The sequence below is a fragment of the Triticum urartu genome, chromosome 4 (assembly GCF_003073215.2).
Source record: "Triticum urartu cultivar G1812 chromosome 4, Tu2.1, whole genome shotgun sequence".
Lineage (NCBI taxonomy): Eukaryota > Viridiplantae > Streptophyta > Magnoliopsida > Poales > Poaceae > Triticum > Triticum urartu.
Genome location: NC_053025.1, coordinates 403,982,542 through 403,990,764, shown reverse-complemented (window position 1 = coordinate 403,990,764; position 8,223 = coordinate 403,982,542). Strand labels below are relative to the sequence as shown.

At 43.1% G+C, this 8,223-nt stretch overlaps 1 long non-coding RNA gene across 1 annotated transcript; it reads right to left on the bottom strand.

Annotated features, from left to right (window-relative positions):
- Window positions 1-2,766: 2,766 nt before the first annotated feature.
- LOC125551792 lies at window positions 2,767-6,623 on the bottom strand. Its single transcript, XR_007303222.1, has 8 exons — window positions 6,236-6,623; window positions 5,517-5,603; window positions 4,819-4,925; window positions 4,336-4,716; window positions 4,121-4,249; window positions 3,976-4,038; window positions 3,790-3,890; window positions 2,767-3,017 (listed from the first exon to the last, which is right to left on the bottom strand). It is a non-coding gene; the product is annotated as an uncharacterized LOC125551792 (long non-coding RNA).
- Window positions 6,624-8,223: the final 1,600 nt, after the last annotated feature.

The following is an 8,223-nucleotide window of genomic DNA, read 5'->3' as shown; positions in this document are numbered from 1 at the left end:
GGTGGGGGAATAGGACTAGTCATCTGTCTCCGAATCCATCTCTGAGGATCTATCGGGACCCAGCAAGAGATCTGCTTCGACAGGTAGCACTGTCTGCTCTGAAGGCCTTGTTTTCACTCCGGATTTTTCCATCACCCACTCAAATGGCTGCTACCTCTTGAGCACTACGTTGGATTTCCCCGAAGAGGAGAGGATGATGCAGCAAAGTAGCGTAAGTATTTCCCTCAGTTTTTGAGAACCAAGGTATCAATCCAGGAGGAGGCTACGCACGAGTCCCTCGTACGTACACAAAAACAATAGCTCAACGCAACCAACGTGCTTAGGGGTTGTCAATCCCTTCACGGTCACTTACGAAAGTGAGATCTGATAGAGATGATAAATAATATTTTGGTATTTTTGGTATAGAGATGCAAAGTGAAAAGTAAAAGGCAAAGTAAGAGCAAAGCAATAATAAAGTGATGAAGATTGATATGATGCGAAAGAGACCCGGGGGCCATAGGTTTCACTAGTGGCTTCTCTCAAGAGCATAAGTATTCTACGGTGGGTAAACAAATTACTGTTGAGCAATTGACAGAATTGAGCATAGTTATGAGAATATCTAGGTATGATCATGTATATAGGCATCACGTCCGAGAAAAGTAGACCGACTCCTGCCTACATCTACTACTATTACTCCACTCATCGACCGCTATCCAGCATGCATCTAGAGTATTAAGTTAAAAACAGAGTAACGCCTTAAGCAAGATGACATGATGTAGAGGGATAGTTTCATGCAATATGATAAAACCCCATCTTGTTATCCTCGATGGAAACAATACAATACGTGCCTTGCTGCCCCTTCTGTCACTAGGAAAGGACACCGCAAGATCGAACCCAAAGCTAAGCACTTCTCCCATGGCAAGAAAAACCAATCTAGTAGGCCAAACCAAACTGATAATTCGAAGAGACTTGCAAAGATAACCAATCATACATAAAAGAATTCAGAGAAGATTCAAATATTATTCATAGATAGACTGGATCATAAACCCACAATTCATCGGTCTCAACAAACACACCGCAAAAAGAAGATTACATCGAATAGATCTCCACGAGAGAGGGGGAGAACATTGTATTGAGATCCAAAAAGAGAGAAGAAGCCATCTAGCTACTAACTATGGACCCGTAGGTCTGAAGTAAACTACTCACACTTCATTGGAGGGGCTTGGATGATGATGTAGAAGCCCTCCGTGATCGATGCCCCCTGCGGTGGAGCTCCGGAACAGGCCCCAAGATGGGATCTCATGGATACAAAAAGTTGCGGCAGTGGAATTAGGTTTTTGGCTCCGTATCTGATCGTTTGGTGGTACGTGGGTATATATAGGAGGAAGAAGTACGTCGGTGGAGCAACAGGGGGCCCATGAGGGTGGAGGGCGCGCCTGGGGGGGCAGGTGCGCCCCCCTACCTCGTGGCCTCCTGTTAATTGGCTTGGCGTAGGGTCCAAGTCTCCTGAGTTGTATTCGGTGAGAAAATCACGTTTTCGAAGGTTTCATTCCGTTTGATATTCCGTTTCTTCGAAACCCTAAAACAGGCAAAAAAACAGCAATTCTGGGCTGGGCCTCCGGTTAATAGGTTAGTCCCAAAAATAATATAAAAGTGGATAATAAAGCCCAATAATGTCCAAAATAGTAGATAATATAGCATGGAGCGATAAAAAATTATAGATACGTTGGAGACGTATCAAGCATCCCCAAGCTTAATTCCTCCTCGTCCTCGAGTAGGTAAATGATAAAAACAGAATTTTTGATGCGGAGTGCTACTTGGCATAATTTTAATGTAATTCTTAATTGTGGTATGAATATTCAGATCTGAAAGATTCAAGACAAAAGTTCATATTCACATAAAAATGATAATACTTCAAGCATACTAACTAAGAAATTATGTCTTCTCAAAATAACATGGCCAAAGAAAGTTCATCCCTACAAAATCATATAGTTTAGTCATGTTTCATTTTCGTCACACAAGAATGCTCTCATCATGCACAACCCCGATGACAAGCACTACAGGAAACATCAGTTTTGCCGTCTGGCGATTACAGACGGCAAAGAGCGAAATACAGACGGCAAAGACTTTGCCGTCAGCTGGTTGACGGCAAAGTTAGACGGCGAAGCATAAATCGGCAAAGCAAAACTTTGCCGTCAACTTTTTGTCGGGCAGACGGCAAAGACTTTGCCGTCAGTGAAAGCAGTTTGCCGTCAGCCATACAGTGTAGACGGCAAAAAAAAGTCACCTAACGGAGACGGACGCCGGTACAGGTTTGCCGTCAGGCTTTAAGCTCGGCAGATGGCAAAGTCAGAATGTTTGCTGTCAGGTTTCCGTCCACGTAGACAGCAAAGTCTAGCGTTTTGCCGTCAGGCGGGCCAGGAGGCAGATGGCAAAGTCTAGCGTTTTGCCGTCAAGCGGGCCAGGAGGCAGACGGCAAAGTCTCCAGGTTTGCCGTCTAGCGACAAAAGGCAGACGGCAAACCCCTCGGCTAGGCTGCAGCCCAATTGCGCAGGCTTCCGCCACGTGGGTACTTTTGCCGTCTACAATCCCATTTGAATGACAGCAAAAGCTGTGCACTTTTTCTTGGCATTATATATATTAATTTGGCACACAATATATATCATAATTTGGCACAGTTTGTATACACAATATATATATCATAATTTGGCATAGATATAAATTGGCACAGTTTGTATACACAATATATATCATAATTTGGCACAGATGACACATAATTCATAGCACTGTTCCATAGAAAATATGACACAGTTCATAGCACTGTTCCATAACACATTCATATCAAATACCACACAGAGTATACCAAATGCCCATAGCGAGCTAGTCCATAGCAAATATAAGAGTACAAAGTTTTCCATAGCAAGAGTACAATGTGTTCCATAGCAAATGAACAAAGCAGGCATCAGTACGTAATATTTGGCACTACAACAAATGTCTTCATGTCCATATCATAGTCCAAAGAGCATCTGTGTGGCAACCTACAAGATGAAATCATCAACATGTCAAATTTTGGCATAATAAAAAAGGGCTTTAAATCATCAAGATGCTGAATAGACAAAAGAAAGTACTTGCAGACCTTGTCCAATTTTGAACATGTCAATTTAACATTCTGGATCATGAAGATCTTCAAGAATGGTCTCTAAATCATGAAAACAAATAGCTACTTGTTTCTACTTATAAGATTGATTCATTTTAACACTCTAAATCATGAATATCTTCGAGTGCTCTCTAAATCATGAAAAAAAATAGCTTCAGCTGGTCTCTAAATCATGAAAATAAATAGCTTCAAGAATGCATATAGCTAATTAAGATCATGGTTGAAATGGTTCAAATCTATCATGGTTTCAAATGGTCTCTACTTGTCTCTATTATAAGTTTGATCTTCAAATGGTTCAAACGGTCTCTACTTACAAGTTTCTAAATCATGGAGATCATCAAATGGTCTCTAAATCGTAAAAATAAATAGCTATGTGTCTCTAATTATAAGACTGATTCAACTTAACACTCTAAATCATGAATAAAAAGAGCTTCAAGTGGTCTCTAAATCATGAAAATAAATGGTCTCTACTTGTTTCTACTTAAAAATTTGATCTTCAAATCGAATGGTCTCTACTTGCAAGATTCTAAATCATGGAGATCTTCAAATGGTGTCTAAATCATGAAAATAAATAGCTGCTTGTCTCTAAATCATGAATATATTCAAGTGTGGTCTCTAAATCATGAAAATCATGGAGATATGTAGGCACTAACCATACTCGATCTCAAAAGTTCGGAGAACCACCATGGTCATTGGCATTTGGGCCTGGTGCATGTGAAGATCCATCATTATTTGACCCATGGCTTGATTGATGCTGCAAAGCATTACATGGTTAATTAGCACAAAACTTAGATTAAGAAATGCAATAATGGTGCATGCAAGTATTTTAGATAACTAACCATAGGGGGCAAAGCAATGTCAGGCATTTGCATAGCGGGCATACCATTCTGGGTACAATAAGCCTGCAAATTATGTTTGAGGAGTGAAAGTTAAGTACTGGTAGTAAAAGACTAGATGTACGTGCAAGGCTATTAAGGAACTAACCGCAAACATTGCAAAGTTCAGTTGCATCCTCTCATCCGCTAGTCGCCTCTCCTCCGCCCTCTTCTCATCCGACAGTCGCCTCTCCTCCAACTTCTCATCTAGCAGTCGCCTCTGCTCCTCCAGTCGAGACTACAGAATATGGCATTGCAATCACATCTTCAAATCCAACACTAAGAATTAGAATAAGCATACATAGAAGGACTTGGATAGAATACCTCCATCGCAACCATTGCTGGAGTCGAGCGTTGACATATAGAAGATGTTGAGATACCTGACCGAGCTTTGTACTCAGGGAGAGTGCGACGGGAGGACCTAGGAAACATGCCACCTCCAATCGCTTCCTTGCCATGTTTCCTACCACCTCCAGATATCATAACCACCTCGTGGTCAAGGAGCTCTGATGTCACATCATACTCAGGCCCTCTCATCTCTTTTGCCTTCCTTTTAAATTTGTCCATTCGATCGTAGGCGGTCTTGCTGGTGTAGGCAGGTAATGTGTCATTCTCATCATAAGGCGTGGCAGATCAGAACGATCCCTTATGGGCCAAAGCATACGCCACAAAAAGGTTGGGCTCCGGAGCCTTATTGTGAGACGCCTGCAACCAAAGCAACATGATTAAGACTTCATCACAAGGATTGGCAACATGTATGACAAGAAAAAGCTTATGAAGAACAAATCGATGGGAAGAAAGACATACCCAATGCTCACCGAACCCCTTAAGGTTCAAGTTGCCTTGATGGTGTGGTGGATCCTCCATTGCGGCTCGTCGATTTTTATAATATAGGTTTTTCACCCATACTTGCACTAACAGTAGGTACACCAAATTTATATTCATCAATTTATGTAAAATGTAATTGCGACTAGATACACAAGTAATTACTTTTGTCATATTATTTACGCCTTAGTTTTATTTTTTACCATACAAAAGAGAAACAGGCATTCATGGGTTGAATCCTATCTCTAGTAGGTAAAGATGGGTCCTAATCCCACCCGAGTGCGTGTAGATTGGGTTTGTTTCCCGTGCTCTACTCCGGTCTAAGGAAAAATTTCGGCAGCACCTCCCCGCTGTTCTCCAGATACACGTATCGGCAACAAGCCAAGAGAATGTGTACCCGGAGAACAATGGGGAGGCGCTGATGAAATTTTTCCTCGGACCCAAGTAGAGCACGGGAAACAAACCCAATCTACACGTACTCGGGCTGTCCATGGATAACCTGGACAATTCGAAAGGACGACGGTTATAAATATGCAAATACATGCATATTTATAAATGCCACCCTTTCGAACGGGAGACGCCTAGGTTACGCGACTTAACATGAAAATAAAATCTAGTGGCATTGGCACGACGACCGGAACATAGTAAATAAGGGGAGTGGGGATAATAGTTGAGCTCACCCCTAGATGATCCATAGAGGAGGTAGTGGACGGTGATGGCGACGGCAACAGGACCAACAGTGCTCCTAGAGGTGAAAAGATTGATCCCTGTACATCAAAGCACCAGCACAACCAACATAAGCACTCGCGGAAAATTTGAACAGAAACAAAGATGAACAAGTATAAAGAAAGGATGCATCAATCTTCTTCATATAATTGGTTTACCTGCAGATCTTATGGACAAGCATTTGAACAAAGGCAACACTCATAAAAACAAAGATATATAGTATCTACATTTTAGTTACAATATGGATCAGATTTACCTATATTTAATCCACATCATTATTGTAAATGTACTACGGCAGTAAGCATGAAATCCTTGTGGCCATTAATTATTTTATATGGTAGGCAACAATGTTACAGATACAATTTTCACTTGAACTTTTGACATACTCTAATTGCTCAAACAAGATTTCCTTTAGTTATAACAACAATACTATTTCCATGCTAACAATCATCAACAGAACTAGATTACAGATTCTTTTTCCCCATCTCATCATGCTAAGGAGTGCAAAATCATCAACAAAATAGAATTTCTAACAAATGCGTGTAGAAAAAATGAGCACATAATATTTTCTCCAATTACAACATCCATTCATCCATCCATCGATCAATACATCCATCCATGTAGCCATGCATCCATCCATCTGGGGCAGAGGGGTAGGAGAAGGAATGCTCACCGTGGGGGCTGATGGGGCAGAGGGGGAGATGGTGCCCGGCGGCCGTGCAACTGCCTCTCCTTTGCAGTCCAGCAGCGACGGAGGTGGTGCCCTGCGGCGGCGGCGGCAGCGGAGGTGGTGCCTGGCAGCGGTGGTGCCGGCGCGGCGGCGCTAGGGCACGGGAGGAGATTCCGGCGACGGTGCGGCCATTGGAGGAGGGTTAGGGGCGCGGTGTAGGAGGGGGCGGCGGCGGCGCTGGAGAACGACGGCGGCAGCGCTGGAGAACGGCAGCGGCGGCGCTGGAGAACGGCGGCGGCGCTCGAACCCTAGCGCTGCTCTCTGTTCTGGTGGTGCGGGGCGAGGGGAGGGGTGGGGCTGCGATCTGTTTTTTTTTCGGCGCGTCCGACCGGGCTATCAGTGGGCTTGGGGTCTCGCGATCTGTTTTTTTTGGGCGCATCCGACCGGGCTATCAGTGGACTAGGCTGTTTGCCGTCTGCCACTGGTCTCGCTGACGGCAAACCCTTTTTTTCCTCGGGGCCATGTACTGCGTGGCCGTGTTTTTTTGCCGTCTGCAAGTTAGCGAAGCTGACGGCGAACTCACAATCTTAGCCGTCAGTTAACAGATGAGATGACGGCAAAGTACACTGTAACTGACGTCCGTCCAGGTGCCGTCTTTACCGTCAGTAGTGTCAGAGATGACGGCAAAGAACACGTCTTTGCCGTCTGCCTCATTTTTGCCGTCACCTTTTGCGTACGTTCGCCGTCTGTAATTCTTTGCCATCTGTTATTCGTCTGTTTTACCGTCAGTTATTCTTTGTCGTCATCCACTAACGGCATAACAGCTCTTTATCGTCTGCCCCGACGTTATGCTGACGACAAAGAACCTCACTGACGGCAAACTAGCTTATTCCTGTAGTGAAGCCAAGCAATTGTTTCATACTTTAGTAATCTCAAACATATAAACTTTCACGCAATATATGAGCGCGAGCCATGGACATAACACTATAGGTGGAATAGAATATAATGAGGGGGTTATGTGGAGAAGACAAAAAAGAAGGAAGTCTCACATCAACGAGGCTAGTCAATGGGCTATTGGGATGCCCACCGATTGATGTTAATGCAAGGAGTAGGGATTGCCATGCAACAAATGGACTAGAGCTATAAATGTATGAAAGCTCAACAAAAGAAACTAGTGGGTGTGCATCCAACTTGCTTGCTCACGAAGACCTAGGGCACTTGAGGAGGCCCATTGTTGAAATATACAAGCCAAGTTCTATAATGAAAAATTCCCACTAGTATATGAAAGTGATAACATGAGAGACTCTCTACTATGAAGATCATGGTGCTACTTTGAAGCACAAGTGTGGTAAAAGGATAGTAACATTGTCCCTTCTCTCTTTTTCTCTCATTTTTTTGGGCCTTTTCTTTTTTTATGGCCTTTCTATTTTTTGGGCCTTATCTTTTTTTATGGCCTTTCTCTTTTTTTTATTCCTCACTTGGGACAATGCTCTAATAATGATGATCATCACACTTCTATTTATTTACAACTCAATAGTTACAACTCGATACTAGAACAAAGATGACTCTATATGAATGCCTCCGGCGGTGTACCGGGATATGCAATGAACCAAGAGTGACATGTATGAAAGAATTATGAACGGTGGCTTTGCCACAAATACTATGTCAACTACATGATAATGCTAAGCAATATGACAATGATGAATGTGTCAAGACAAACAGAATGATGGGAAGTTGCATGGCAATATATCTCGGAATGGCTATGGAAATGCCATAATAGGTAGGTATGGTGGCTGTTTTCAGGAAGATATAAGGAGGTTTATGTGTGAAAGAGCGTATCATATCACGGGGTTTGGATGCACCGGCGAAGTTTGCGCCAACTCTCAATGTGAGAAAGGGCAATGCACGGTACCGAAGAGGCTAGCAAGGATGGAAGGGTGAGAGTTCGTATAATCCATGGACTCAACATTAGTCATAAAGAACTCACATAC